We start from the raw sequence: 13,794 nt of genomic DNA, 5'->3' as shown, positions 1-13,794 counted from the left end.
CAAATTGGCAACATCTAGAGACAGTCCCTACCCAACAGTGGGCTCACAGTCTAAAAGGGGGAGACAGAGAACAAAACCGAACATACTAATCCGATCCCCCTCCCCGAGCCATTAGACTGTAAAACTCTCATGAGATTGAAAACACCTTTTGGGCGGGTATTGTACTGTTGTACTCTCCCAGCCCTGTAATACATGGCTCTTTAAACAGTAGCAGCTCAGTAAACATATCTTTGGCACACGTCTGCTGTGTGACCTTGGATAAGTCACAACTTCTCTAATAATAATGATTCTCGTTAAACCCCTGCTGTGTGCCAAGCATCTTACTAAGCACTGGAGCAGATGCAAGATAAACGAATAGGCCACATGGGGCTCACCAGCCAAATGGGAGCGGGATTTAATTTCCATTTTACAGATGAGGAAACTGAGGCACAGAAAAGCTAAGCGACTTGCCCAAGGTCACCTAGCGGAAAAGTGGCAGGGCCAGAATGGGAATGCTGGTCCTCTGACTCCCAAACCCACTAGGCCACGGTGCTACCGTATCTGAAATTCCTCCTCTGTAAAATGGGGATTCAATATCATCATCATCATCAATCGTATTTATTGAGCGCTTACTATGTGCAGAGCACTGTACTAAGCGCTTGGGAAGTACAAATTGGCAACATAGAGAGACAGTCCCTACCCAACAGTATCTGTTTTTCCCTTTCTCCCTCTTAGATTGTGACACTCTTGTGGGACCAGGGCCGTGTCCAGTCAGCGTATCTTGTATTTCTCTCCATCGCTGAGCATAGTGCTTGGCACACAGTGAGCGCTCAGTCAACATTATTAGTATTATTGTTGTTATTTTAATAAATAATCATAATCATAAAATGGGGATTAAATGTCTGTTTTTCCCTTTCTCCCTCTTAGATTGTGACACTCTTGTGGGACCAGGGCCGTGTCCAGTCAGCGTATCTTGTATTTCTCTCCATCACTGAGCATAGTGCTTGGCACATAGTGAGCGCTCAGTCAACATTATTGGTATTATTGTTGTTATTTTAATAAATAATCATAATCATAAAATGGGGATTAAATGTCTGTTTTTCCCTTTCTCCCTCTTAGATTGTGACACTCTTGTGGGACCAGGGCCGTGTCCAGTCAGCATATCTTGTATTTCTCTCCATCACTGAGCATAGTGCTTGGCACACAGTGAGCGCTCAGTCAACATTGTTAGTATTATTGTTGTTATTTTAATAAATAATCATAATCATAAGATGGGGATTAAATGTCTGTTTTTCCCTTTCTCCCTCTTAGGTTGTGACACTCTTGTGGGCCCAGGGCCGTGTCCAGTCAGCATATCTTGTATTTCTCTCCATCACTGAGCATAGTGCTTGGCACACAATGAGCGCTCAGTCAACATTATTAGTATTATTGTTGTTATTTTAATAAATAATCATAATCATAAAATGGGGATTAAATGTCTGTTTTTCCCTTTCTCCCTCTTAGATTGTGACACTCTTGTGGGCCCAGGGCCGTGTCCAGTCAGCATATCTTGTATTTCTCTCCATCACTGAGCATAGTGCTTGGCACACAGTGAGCGCTCAGTCAACATTATTACTATTATTGTTGTTATTTTAATAATCATAATCATAAAATGGGGATTAAATGTCTGTTTTTCCCTTTCTCCCTCTTAGATTGTGACACTCTTGTGGGCCCAGGGCCGTGTCCAGTCGGCATATCTTGTATTTCTCTCCATCACTGAGCATAGTGCTTGGCACATAGTGAGCGCTCAGTCAACATTATTAGTATTGTTGTTGTTATTTTAATAAATAATCATAATCATGATGGTCTCTGTCAAGCGCTTACTGTGTTCCAAGCACTGTTCTAAGCACCGGGGTGGATACGGGGTTAGAGAAGGAGCGTGGCTCAGTGGAAAGAGCCCGGGCTTTGGAGTCAGAGGTCACAGGTTCAAATCCCGCCCCTGCCACTTGTCAGCTGTCTGACTTTGGACAAGTCACTTAACCTCTCTGTGCCCCAGTGACCTCATCTGTAAAATGGGGATTAAGACTGTGAGCCCCCCGTGGGACAACCTGATCACCTTGTAACCTCCCCAGCGCTTAGAGCCGTGCTTTGCACATAGTAAGCGCTTAACAAATACCATCATTATTATTATTATTATTATTATGAATGAAAAATGACTTGCCCCAGGTCACCCAGTGAGTGCTCGATGAAGACTGTGAGCCCGTTGTTGGGTAGGGACCGTCTCTATCTGTTGCCGACTTGTACTTTCCAAGCGCTTAGCCCAGTGCTCCACACACCGTAAGCGCTCAATAAATACGATTGAATGAATGAATGATTGAATGACGGATTGAATGAAATAATACAATTGAATGACTGATTGAATGAAATAATACGATTGAATGACTGAATGATGAAGACGGATGGAGCGGGCGGGGATTGAATGAAATACGATTGAACGAATGAATGATGAAGAGGGATCTTAGAGGAGCAGCGTGGCTCAGTGGAGAAGAGCCCGGGCTTTGGAGTCAGAGGGCATGGGTTCGAATCCCGGCTCCGCCACCTGTCTGCTGTGCGACCTTGAGCAAGTCGCTTCACTTCTCTGAGCCTCAGTTCCCTCATCTGTAAAATGGAGATGAAGACTGTCAGCCCCACGTGGGACAACCTGATCTCCTTGTAACCTCCCCAGCGCTTAGAACAGTGCTTTGCACATAGTAAGCGCTTAATAAATGCCATTATTATATGGCAATTATATTATTATTATAATATATACATATTATTATGTATATATGTTTGTACATATTTGTTACTCTATTTATTTATTTATTTATTTTACTTGTACATATCTATTCTATTTATTTTATTTTGTTAGTATGTTTGGTTTCGTTCTCTGTCTCCCCCTTTCAGACTGTGAGCCCACTGTTGGGTAGGGACTGTCTCTATGTGTTGCCAACTTGTACTTCCCAAGCGCTTAGTCCAGTGCTCTGCGCACAGCAAGCGCTCAATAAATACGATTGATGATGAGTGATGATGATGATGTTTGGGGAAACAGCGTGGCTCAGTGGAAAGAGCGGGGGCTTGGGAGTCAGAGGTCATGGGTTCGAATCCCGGCTCCGCCTCTTGTCAGCTGTGTGACCTTGGGCAAGCCACTTAACTTCTCTGTGCCTCAATTCCCTCATCTGTAAAATGGGGATTAAGACTGTGAGCCCCAGGTGGGGCAGCCTGATCACCTTGTAGCCCCCCCCAGCGCTTAGAACAGTGCTTGGCACATAGTAAGCGCTTAACAAATACCGCCATTATGATGATGATGATGTACATATTTTTTACTCTATTTATTTATTTATTTATTTTATCTGTCCATATCTATTCTATTTATTTTGTTTTGTTAGTATGTTTGGTTTTGTTCTCTGTCTCCCCCTTTAAGACTGTGAGCCCACTGTTGGGTAGGGACTGTCTCTATATGTTGCCAATTTGTACTTCCCAAGCGCTTAGTACAGTGCTCTGCACATAGGAAGCGCTCAATAAATACGATCGATGATGATGATGATGATGATGATGATGATGATGATGATGATGATGATGATGATGATGATGGGGGGCGGGGCGGGCGAGGATTGTTCCCTCGGGGGGAACCTGCGCCGCAGCGGCCCCTGCTGGCTCAGCAGGGGGGAAGCGTCGCCGAGGGGAGCGCGCTGTTCTGACCTCCGGCCGCCGGGGGGCAGGGGAGAGCGGGGAGAGCGGGGAGCGCGGGGCCGGGGCCCACCCTCTTTCTCTGCGGGCGGCCGGAGGAGGGCCGTCTTCCCTCCCCCGCCTCTGGGAGACTCGGTGGTTCGGGGCTTTGGCCTAGGCCGCCGCGCGCGGGGCCCGTCGGGTGCCCTGTCAGGCCCTGTCCGATCCGGTTCGGTCCGGTTCGGTCCGGCTCGGTCCGGTTCGGCCCGGTCCCGCCCGGCCCATGGGGACGGCTGCCCGCACGGTGAGTGCCCGACCGCCTCCTGCGGCCACACCACTGTGCCCGCCTGCCCTCCCCAACCGCTTAGTACAGTGCTGTCGATATGGGTATATGGTTGTACATATTTATTACTCTATTTATTTATTATTTTACTTGTGCATATCTATATATGGATATATGTTTGTACATATTTATTACTCTATTCATTTATTTATTATTTTACTTGTGCACATCTATATATGTTTGTACATATTTATTACTCTATTCATTTATTTATTATTTTACTTGTGCACATCTATATATGTTTGTACATATTTATTACTCTATTTATTTATTATTTTACTTGTGCATATCTATATATGGATATATGTTTGTACATATTTATTACTCTATTCATTTATTTATTATTTTACTTGTGCACATCTATATATGTTTGTACATATTTATTACTCTATTTATTTATTATTTTACTTGTACATATCTGTATATGGATATATGTTTGTACATATTTATTACTCTATTCATTTATTTATTATTTTACTTGTGCATATCTATATATGTTTGTACATATTTATTACTCTATTTATTATTTTACTTGTACATATCTATATATGGATATATGTTTGTACATATTTATTACTCTATTCATTTATTTATTATTTTACTTGTGCATATCTATATATGTTTGTACATATTTATTACTCTATTTATTTATTATTTTACTTGTACATATCTATATATGGATATATGTTTGTACATATTTATTACTCTATTCATTTATTTATTATTTTACTTGTGCACATCTATATATGTTTGTACATATTTATTACTCTATTTATTTATTATTTTACTTGTTCATATCTATATATGGATATATGTTTGTACATATTTATTACTCTATTCATTTATTTATTATTTTACTTGTGCACATCTATATATGTTTGTACATATTTATTACTCTATTTATTATTTTACTTGTACATATCTATATATGGATATATGTTTGTACATATTTATTACTCTATTCATTTATTTATTATTTTACTTGTGCATATCTATATATGTTTGTACATATTTATTACTCTATTTATTTATTATTTTACTTGTACATATCTATATATGGATATATGTTTGTACATATTTATTACTCTATTCACTTATTTATTATTTTACTTGTGCACATCTATATATGTTTGTATATATTACTCTATTTATTTATTATTTTACTTGTGCATATCAATATATGGATATATGTTTGTGCATATTTATTACTCTATTCATTTATTTATTATTTTACTTGTGCATATCTATATATGTTTGTATATATTTATTACTCTATTTATTTATTATTTTACTTGTACATATCTATATATGGATATATGTTTGTACATATTTATTACTCTATTCATTTGTTTATTATTTTACTTGTGCATATCTATATATGTTTGTATATATTTATTACTCTATTTATTTATTATTTTACTTGTACATATCTATATATGGATATATGTTTGTACATATTTATTACTCTATTTATTTATTTATTATTTTACTTGTGCATATCTATATATGTTTGTATATATTTATTACTCTATTTATTTTACTTGTACCTATCTATTCTATTTATTTTATTTTGTCAGTGTGTTTGGTTCTGTTCTCTGTCTCCCCCTTTTAGACTGGGAGCCCACCGTTGGGTAGGGACCGTCTCTAGATGTTGCCAATTTGTACTTCCCAAGCGCTTAGTACAGTGCTGTATATATGGATATATGTTTGTACGTATTTATTACTCCATTTATTTATTATTTTACTTGTGCATATCTATATATGTTTGTATATGTTTATTACTCTATTTATTTTACTTGTACCTATCTATTCTATTTATTTTATTTTGTCAGTGTGTTTGGTTTTGTTCTCTGTCTCCCCCTTTTAGACTGGGAGCCCACCGTTGGGTAGGGACTGTCTCTAGATGTTGCCCATTTGTACTTCCCAAGCGCTTAGTACAGTGCTGTATATATGGATATATGTTTGTACATATTTATTACTCTATTTATTTATTTATTATTTTACTTGTACATATCTATATATGTTTGTATATGTTTATTACTCTATTTATTTTACTTGTACCTATCTATTCTATTTATTTTATTTTGTCAGTGTGTTTGGTTTGGTTCTCTGTCTCCCCCTTTTAGACTGGGAGCCCACCGTTGGGTAGGGACTGTCTCTATATGTTGCCAATTTGTACTTCCCAAGCGTTTGGTACAGTGCTCTGCACACAGTAAGCACTCAATAAATGCGATTGATTGATTGATTGATCGATCGATCCAGGAGGCCTTCCCAGACTGAGCCCCTTCCTTCCTCTCCCCCTCGTCCCCCTCTCCATCCCCCCATCTTACCTCCTTCCCTTCCCCACAGCACCTGTATATATGTATATATGTCTGTACATATTTATTACTCTATTTATTTATTTTACTTGTACCTATCTATTCTATTTATTTTATTTTGTTAGCATGTTTGGTTTTGTTCTCTGTCTCCCCCTTTTAGACTGGGAGCCTACTGTTGGGTAGGGACTGTCTCTATATGTTGCCAACTTGTACTTCCCAAGCGCTTAGTCCAGTGCTCTGCACACAGTAAGCGCTCAATAAATACAATTGATTGATTGGTCCAGGAGGCCTTCCCAGACTGAGCCCCTTCCTTCCTCTCCCCCTCGTCCCCCTCTCCATCCCCCCGTCTTACCTCCTTCCCTTCTCCACAGCACCTGTATATATGTATATATGTTTGTACATATTTATTACTCTATTTATTTATTTATTTTACTTGTACATATTTACTCTATTTTATTTTGTTAGTATGTTTGGTTTTGTTCTCTGTCTCCCCCTTTTAGACTGGGAGCCCACTGTTGGGTAGGGACTGTCTCTAGATGTTGGCAATTTGTACTTCCCAAGCGCTTAGTCCAGTGCTCCGCACACATTAAGCGCTCAATAAATACGATTGATTGATTGATCCAGGAGGCCTTCCCAGACTGAGCCCCTTCCTTCCTCTCCCCCTCGTCCCCCTCTTCATCCCCCCATCCTACCTCCTTCCCTTCCCCACAGCACCTGTATATATGGATATATGTTTGTACATATTTATTACTCTTTATTTTACTTGTACTTATCTATTCTATTCATTTTATTTCGTTAATATGTTTGGTTTTGTTCTCTGACTCCCCCTTTTAGACTGTGAGCCCGCTGTTGGGTAGGGACTGTCTCTATATGTTGCCAACTTGGACTTCCCAAGCGCTTAGCACAGTGCTCCGCACACAGTAAGTGCTCAATAAATACGATTGATTGATTGATCCAGGAGGCCTTCCCAGTCTGAGCCCCTTCCTTCCTCTCCCCCTCGCCCCCTCTCCATCCCCCCCATCTTACCTCCTTCCCTTCCCCACAGCACCTGTATATATGGATATATGTTTGTACATATTTATTACTCTATTTATTTTACTTGTACATATCTATTCTATTTATTTTATTTTGTTAGTATGTTTGGTTTTGTTCCCTGCCCCCCTGCCCCCTTTTAGACTGTGAGCCCACTGTTGGGTAGGGACTGTCTCTATATGTTGCCAACTTGTACTTCCCAGGCGCTTAGTACAGTGCTCTGCCCGCAGTAAGCGCTCAATGAATACGATTGATATTGATTGATAATGACGGCATTTGTTAAGCGCTTACTATGTGCAAAGCACTGTTCTAAGCGCTGGTGGGGGGATACAAGGTGATCAGGTTGTCCCACGTGGGGCGCACAGTCATCATCCCCATTTTACAGATGAGGTAACTGAGGCTCCGAGAAGCTAAGTGACATGACCAAGGTCACACAGCAGACGTGTGGCGGAGCCGGGACTCGAACCCATGACCTCTGACTCCAAAGCCCGTGCTCTTTCCACTGAGCCACGCTGCTTTTCTACATTGATTAAGCGCTTACTATGTGCAAAGCCCTGTTCTAAGTACTGGGGAGGTTACAAGGTGATCAGGTTGTCCCATGGGGGGGCGTGGCGCTCACAGCCTTCATCCCCATTTTACAGACGAGGGAACTGAGGCCCAGAGAAGTGAAGTGACTGGCCCAAAGTCACCCAGCTGACAAGTGGCGGAGCCAGAATTTGAACCCATGACCTCTGACTCCAAAGCCCAGGCTCTTTCCACTGAGCCATGCTGCTTCTCTAGCCGCATATATACATATATGTGTATATGTTAGTACATATTTATTACTCTATTTATTTATTTTACTTGTACCTATTCTACTTATTTTATTTTGTTAATACGTTTGGTTTTGTTCTCTGTCTCCCTCTTCTAGACTGTGAGCCCCCTGTTGTGTAGGGACTGTCTCTATATGTTGCCAACTTGTACTTCCCAAGCGCTTAGTACAGTGCTTTGCACACAGTAAGCGCTCAATAAATATGATTGATTGATTGATTGCCAGCGCTTAGTGCAGTGCTCCGCACACAGGAAGCGCTCAGTCAGTACAGTTGATTGAATGAGAGGACGCTGCAACTGAGTAGGTAGACACGCTCCCGGCCCACAGCGAGCTTACAGTGTTGTATTCTCTCCCTTCCCACCCCCACTTTTTCATTCATTCATATTTATTGAGTGCTTACTGTGTGCAGGGCACTGGACTAAGCGCTTGGGAAGTAAAGGTTGGCAACAGAGAGAGACGGTCAATCAATCAGTCGTATTTATTGAGCGCTTACTGTGTTCAGAGCACTGGGCTAAGTGCTTGGGAAGTACAGGTTGGCAACATAGAGAGACGGTCAATCAATCAATCAGTCGTATTTATTGAGCGCTTACTGTGTGCAGAGCACTGAACTAAGTGCTTGGGAAGTACAGGTTGGCAATATAGATGGTCAATCAATCGTATTTATTGAGCGCTTACTGTGTGCAGAGCACTGGACTAAGCGCTTGGGAAGTACAGGTTGGCAACATAGAGAGATGGTCAATCAATTGTATTTATTGAGCGCTTACTGTGTGCAGAGCACTGGACTAAGCGCTTGGGAAGTACAGGTTGGCAACATCTAGAGACGGTCCCTACCCAACAATGGGCTCACAGTCTAGAAGGGGGAGACAGAGAACAAAACAAAACATATTAACAAAGTAAAATAAATAGAATAAATATGTACAAATAAAATAAATAAATAAATAGAATAATAAAAATGTACAAACATATATACGTATATACAGGTGCTGTGGGGAGGGGAAGGAGGTAAGGCGATGAGGAGGGGGAGAAGAAGGAGGGGGCTCAGTCTGGGAAGGCCTCCTGGAGGAGGTGAGCTCTCAGTAGGGCTTTGAAGGGAAGGGCTTTTTCCACATCAAGATCCCCCTTCGGCCCCAAGTTTCACTCCGGCCCCCCGAGTCCTTTTCTGCCCCCCCTGCTCCCCCTCCACCCCCCCCACCCCCCCCCTCCGCCCCCCCCGCCCCCCCCATCCCCCAAAGTCTCTTTCCGGTCCGCCAACTTCTCCTCTGGCCTCCCAAGTCGTTTTGCTCCCCCTCCTGCTCCCCAAGTTCCTCTCTGGCCCCCCCGAGTCCTCTCCTGCCCCCCCCCACTCCCCCTCCACCACCACCCCAAGCTTCTCCGGCCCCCCACCTCCTTCTCCAGCCCCCCTGCCTCCCCTCCATCACCCTTCTGTCCCCTCTCCATTCCCCCAAGTTTCTCTCGGACCCCCCGGTTCCTCCGGCCCCCCAGTTCCTCCATCCTCCTAAGCCTCTCTCCATCCCTCCAAGTCCTCTTCTGTCCCCCATGCTCCCCCTCCATTCCACCAAGTCTGTCCCTGGTCCCCCAAGTCTCCAGCCCCCCAAGTCCTTCTGCCCCCCCCACTCCTTCCCATCCCCCCAAGTCTCTCCGGCCCCCCAAGTGTCTCTCTGGCTCTCCAAGTCCCTCCGGCCCCCCAAGTCCTCTTCTGCAGCCCCACTCCTTCCCATCCTCCCAAGTGTCTCTGGCCCCCCAAGTCTCTCTCTGGTTCTCCAAGTCCCTCCAGCCCCGCAAGTCCCCTTCCATCCCCCCTGCTCCCCCTCGACCCCAAGTCTCCCTCCCCCAGCCCCCGCCCTTTGGACCCCCCACTTTCCTACCTCACCCAGTTGCTCTCCTATCCCAGCCCGCACACTTCACTCCTCTGATGCCAACCTGCTCGTTGGACCTCGCCCACATCCTGCCGCTGGCCTGGAATGCCCTCCCTTTTCGGATCCCATAGACAATTCCTTTCCCCCCAGCTTCAAGGCCTTATTGAAGGCCCTTCTCTTCCAAGAGGCCTTTCGTGACTAAGCCATCAATTCTCTCTTAGATCGAGTTCCACGTGGGAGAAGGACTATCTGATCTGATTATCTTGTGTCTGGCCCAGCGTTGGGCACACTGGCTCTATAAATACCAGGTTAAATAATTACTAGGTTAAAGCCAAGAGTCGGGAAACATAAAGAGAAGGGCTGGTGATCTGGCCAAGGACTGGACATAGAGTCCTAGTATATGGGCCGTTGCTTCTGGAAGGCGTTGGTTTGGGGAGGAGACTATTTGTGGAGCTTTTATTTGAAGGATGTGTTCCTCGAATAAAGCCGCAGTCTGGAGGGGGAAATTCCTGGGTCTCTAATTTCACTTTTAGCCTCACACCAGGCCTACGTGACTCTCGGGTGAAGGGAGGTCAGAAGGGCTTGCGATCCGAGGCTGTCGGCTCAGCTGTCTGCTCTGCGAATCAGGGCTGCCACTTGGGTCTCAGGAATGGGGCTGCAACTCCCTCTGGTCCCCTGGGGTGCACCCCAGCTGCTACCAGCCTCAAGTTGCAGCTTCCAGGTCCCCTACCCAGGCCTCCCTTTGGGGTTCATGTTAGTCAGTGGCAGGGAATTGGGGGCCCGTGACCAGAAGTGGAGGAGGAAGACTATGTGTCTTCACTTATCTGCCCTCCCTCACCATCTCCCATGCACTCCTGATGCTCACCCCAGCCCCAAGGCCCTTCCATATATATCCTTATACCCTACAATTCTCCCATCCCTACTTTATTTTGGTATCCCAACTCTGCCAATTGTCAGCTGTGTGACTTTGGGTGAGTCAGCTAACTTCTCTGTGCCTGTTACCTCATCTGTAAAATGAGGATTAAGAGCGTGAGCCCCACGGGGGTCAACCTGATCACCTCGTATCGTCCCCAGCTCTCCCTCCTACTTAGACTGAGATAGCTTCTTGGGGGCACTCACCTTGTGCCTCCTTTCCTGACTCTCCTCCATTCCCTCTCCACTTATGGAGTTCAGTCTGGGGTTATGAACGTAAAGCCAAACTCTTGGCAATTTTGTTTTGTGTCAGTCGATTCCCAGAATGATCGCTCTGGTAGTGCCTGCGGAAAAGAGTGAAAGAATTTAATGGCCTTTAAATGTGACCGTATAATTACAGCCTAAAGCCTAACGGCCAACGATTATCAAAATGATCTAAAAATTAGAAAACGGCTTCTAGGCTTAAAAAATAATCCCTTAGCAGCAACAGGGTTTTCTAGGAACATGACCTGAACCGTCTTTAGGTAATTTGCCCCCCAGCCCCCTGATTTATTGCATCACTTTTGCCAAATGCCATAATGCTTCTGTGCCTCAGTTTTCTCATTTGAAATTGGGAGGTGGGGCGGAGATAATACTTGCCAGATTCCTCACTTGGTTGCTGAGAAGCTGCCCCACAAATACAGGATGTAAGTGGCCTCTGGTTTTCCTTCTGGTAGAGGAGAGATTAGCCGGGATCATGTTTCCTTAAACGTCCACCTGAAAAAGGAGATTTGATACTACACAAGGGACAAATAAGAGACCCTTAAAAAATCTAATTTCTGAAGTTAACTTTAAAGTCATTGAAGAAAATATACCAGTGATCTTCTAAACTTTGAGCATTCAGTTTCTGCTCTAGACTGTAAACCCCTTTTGGGCAGGGAATGTGTCTATCAACTCTTACAATGTACTCTCCCAAGCACTTAGCACAGTGCTCTGCACCCAGAAACCGCTCAGTAACTGTGATCTACTGATACTCTCCTGCTTTTGTTCAGTTGGAACCTTAAATTTCTGCTAGGTGGCAGGCTCAAATCCTTGGCTTAGAAACACCTGCAGTATCTAATAATAATATTGGTACTTGTTAAGCGCTTACTATGTGCCAAGCAAATGCCATTAGTAATTACAAATGCTTCTAGGCTGATGAATTCTACCTCCAAACGTTGTCGTCGCCGTCTTCGGTACTATGGAGTTAAAATCTATCCAGTGGTAGGCATATCAACACTCAAGAGGCCCAATTCCTGCCTTCTAGGAACTGACATTCCAACTCTTACAATTTATGGCCGGGAAAAGTCTAAACAACTGATCCTTCCCATTTACATGTGTTGTCTACTGAGCATGGGGGTGTGAGGTGGGGGCTCCTCTATCTTGGTGTTTGATTTTGGAGTAGTTGTGTGAAGCAGGAGTTGTGATCTTGCAGAGCCCAGCAGTAAGGAGGAATGGCCTTGTCGTACTTAAACTGTGGCCGCCCTCGTGCTCACCACTGTCTCTTCCGACACTGCAGCGTGCCCTGTCCGGACAGACCCGCCTTCTTGGATGAACATTTCCTAATTCCTTAATGGGGTGGTAGCCAAACTATATAATGAAAACACACGGCACGGCAGAGTGGACCGTGTCTGCAGTTGCATTGATTAGCATAGCCAGGAAAATCAGCACAGGCCCGGGACTTGAGATGTATCCAGGAAGGTTTCAAGGCAGTCTGGTAAAGTCCAGCCCCACTGTAAATGCTCTTACGCTCTGCTATTTCTCCTATCTGTAATTTATTTTAAAGTCCGTCTCCCCTTATAGACTGTATGCTCCATGTGGGCAGGGATTCTGCCTCCCAACTCTTGAATTCTACTTCCCCAAGCGCTTAGTGTAGTGCTGAGCATAAAGTAATCACTCAATAAATATTACGGTATTTGTTGAGTGAGAGACAGGGAGGAAGCTTAGTGTACTTTGCCTTTTTTTATTTCCTTTTCGACTTTCATGGGCAGTCCCTCTGGGAATTGGCTCTGTGTGTGTGTGTGTGTGTTTGTGTCCTTGTCCTTTTATTGTAAGGTGAAGCTTCCATGTATGTGAGTTTTGTCAAAAAGCCTTATACATTCAGTTCTCCTACAGCAGGTTTCCACTCTACAATTTGGGTGGCACGTGCTTGAGGAAATCAGGGAACATTCTCCTGACGTAGTGTCTGTCCCGCAGGCGTTTGATGAGATGTCAGATTTTTAGACTGTGAGCCCACTCTTGGGTAGGGACTGTCTCTATATGTTGCCAATTTGTACTTCCCAAGCGCTTAATACAGTGCTCTGCACATAGTAAGCGCTCAATAAATACGATTGATGATGATGTCAGATGAGCTAGTCGCATGTGCGGTGCCGGTCAAGGGGTGTTCAGTAACAGTTTACCGAAATGTGAGAATCTGCAGAACAGATCTCTGGCCGTTAGAGGAGAAATGATTGCTGGACCGAAAGTCCTCTCCACACTATGCGCACATAAAGGTGGCCTTTTCTGTGCTATTTGCAGCGCCTTGCCATTCTTTCTGTTTGTACACCAGCTGTCCCAAAGCCTCTGTGGGAGAAGAGTCGCCCCATTCCCGATTGCTACATCTTCCAGGCACGGCTCTCCCCTAGCCTTCCGGCTGCCCTCCGCCACACTGGAGGCCGAGCTTCTTGGAATCTTCGAAAAACATTTCTTCTGCTTGTACCCTACAAAGGTCGTTGAGGAGGATTGGTTAGGCTTGTATTTTCATTTCTGTTTAATTTTTTAATGATATTTAAGTGCTTGCTCTGTGCCCGGCACTGTACTAAGCGCTAGGGTAGATATAAACTAATCAGGTTGGCTATTGTC

The 13,794-nt window shown here is 44.1% G+C and overlaps 1 protein-coding gene across 1 annotated transcript in view; it reads left to right on the top strand.

Annotated features, from left to right (window-relative positions):
- The first annotated feature begins 3,860 nt into the window (after nucleotides 1–3,860).
- The window catches only part of RBM17 (RNA binding motif protein 17), a 30,087-nt gene continuing 20,153 nt past the window's right edge, over nucleotides 3,861–13,794 (top strand). The window contains 1 exon segment of the mRNA XM_038741450.1: nucleotides 3,861–3,967. The gene's annotated coding sequence lies outside the window, so the exon portion shown is untranslated.

The sequence above is a fragment of the Tachyglossus aculeatus genome, assembly GCF_015852505.1.
Source record: "Tachyglossus aculeatus isolate mTacAcu1 chromosome 12 unlocalized genomic scaffold, mTacAcu1.pri SUPER_6_unloc_1, whole genome shotgun sequence".
Classification (NCBI taxonomy): domain Eukaryota; kingdom Metazoa; phylum Chordata; class Mammalia; order Monotremata; family Tachyglossidae; genus Tachyglossus; species Tachyglossus aculeatus.
Note: the sequence above shows the minus strand (reverse complement) of the source record. Positions and strands in the feature narration are given on the sequence as shown.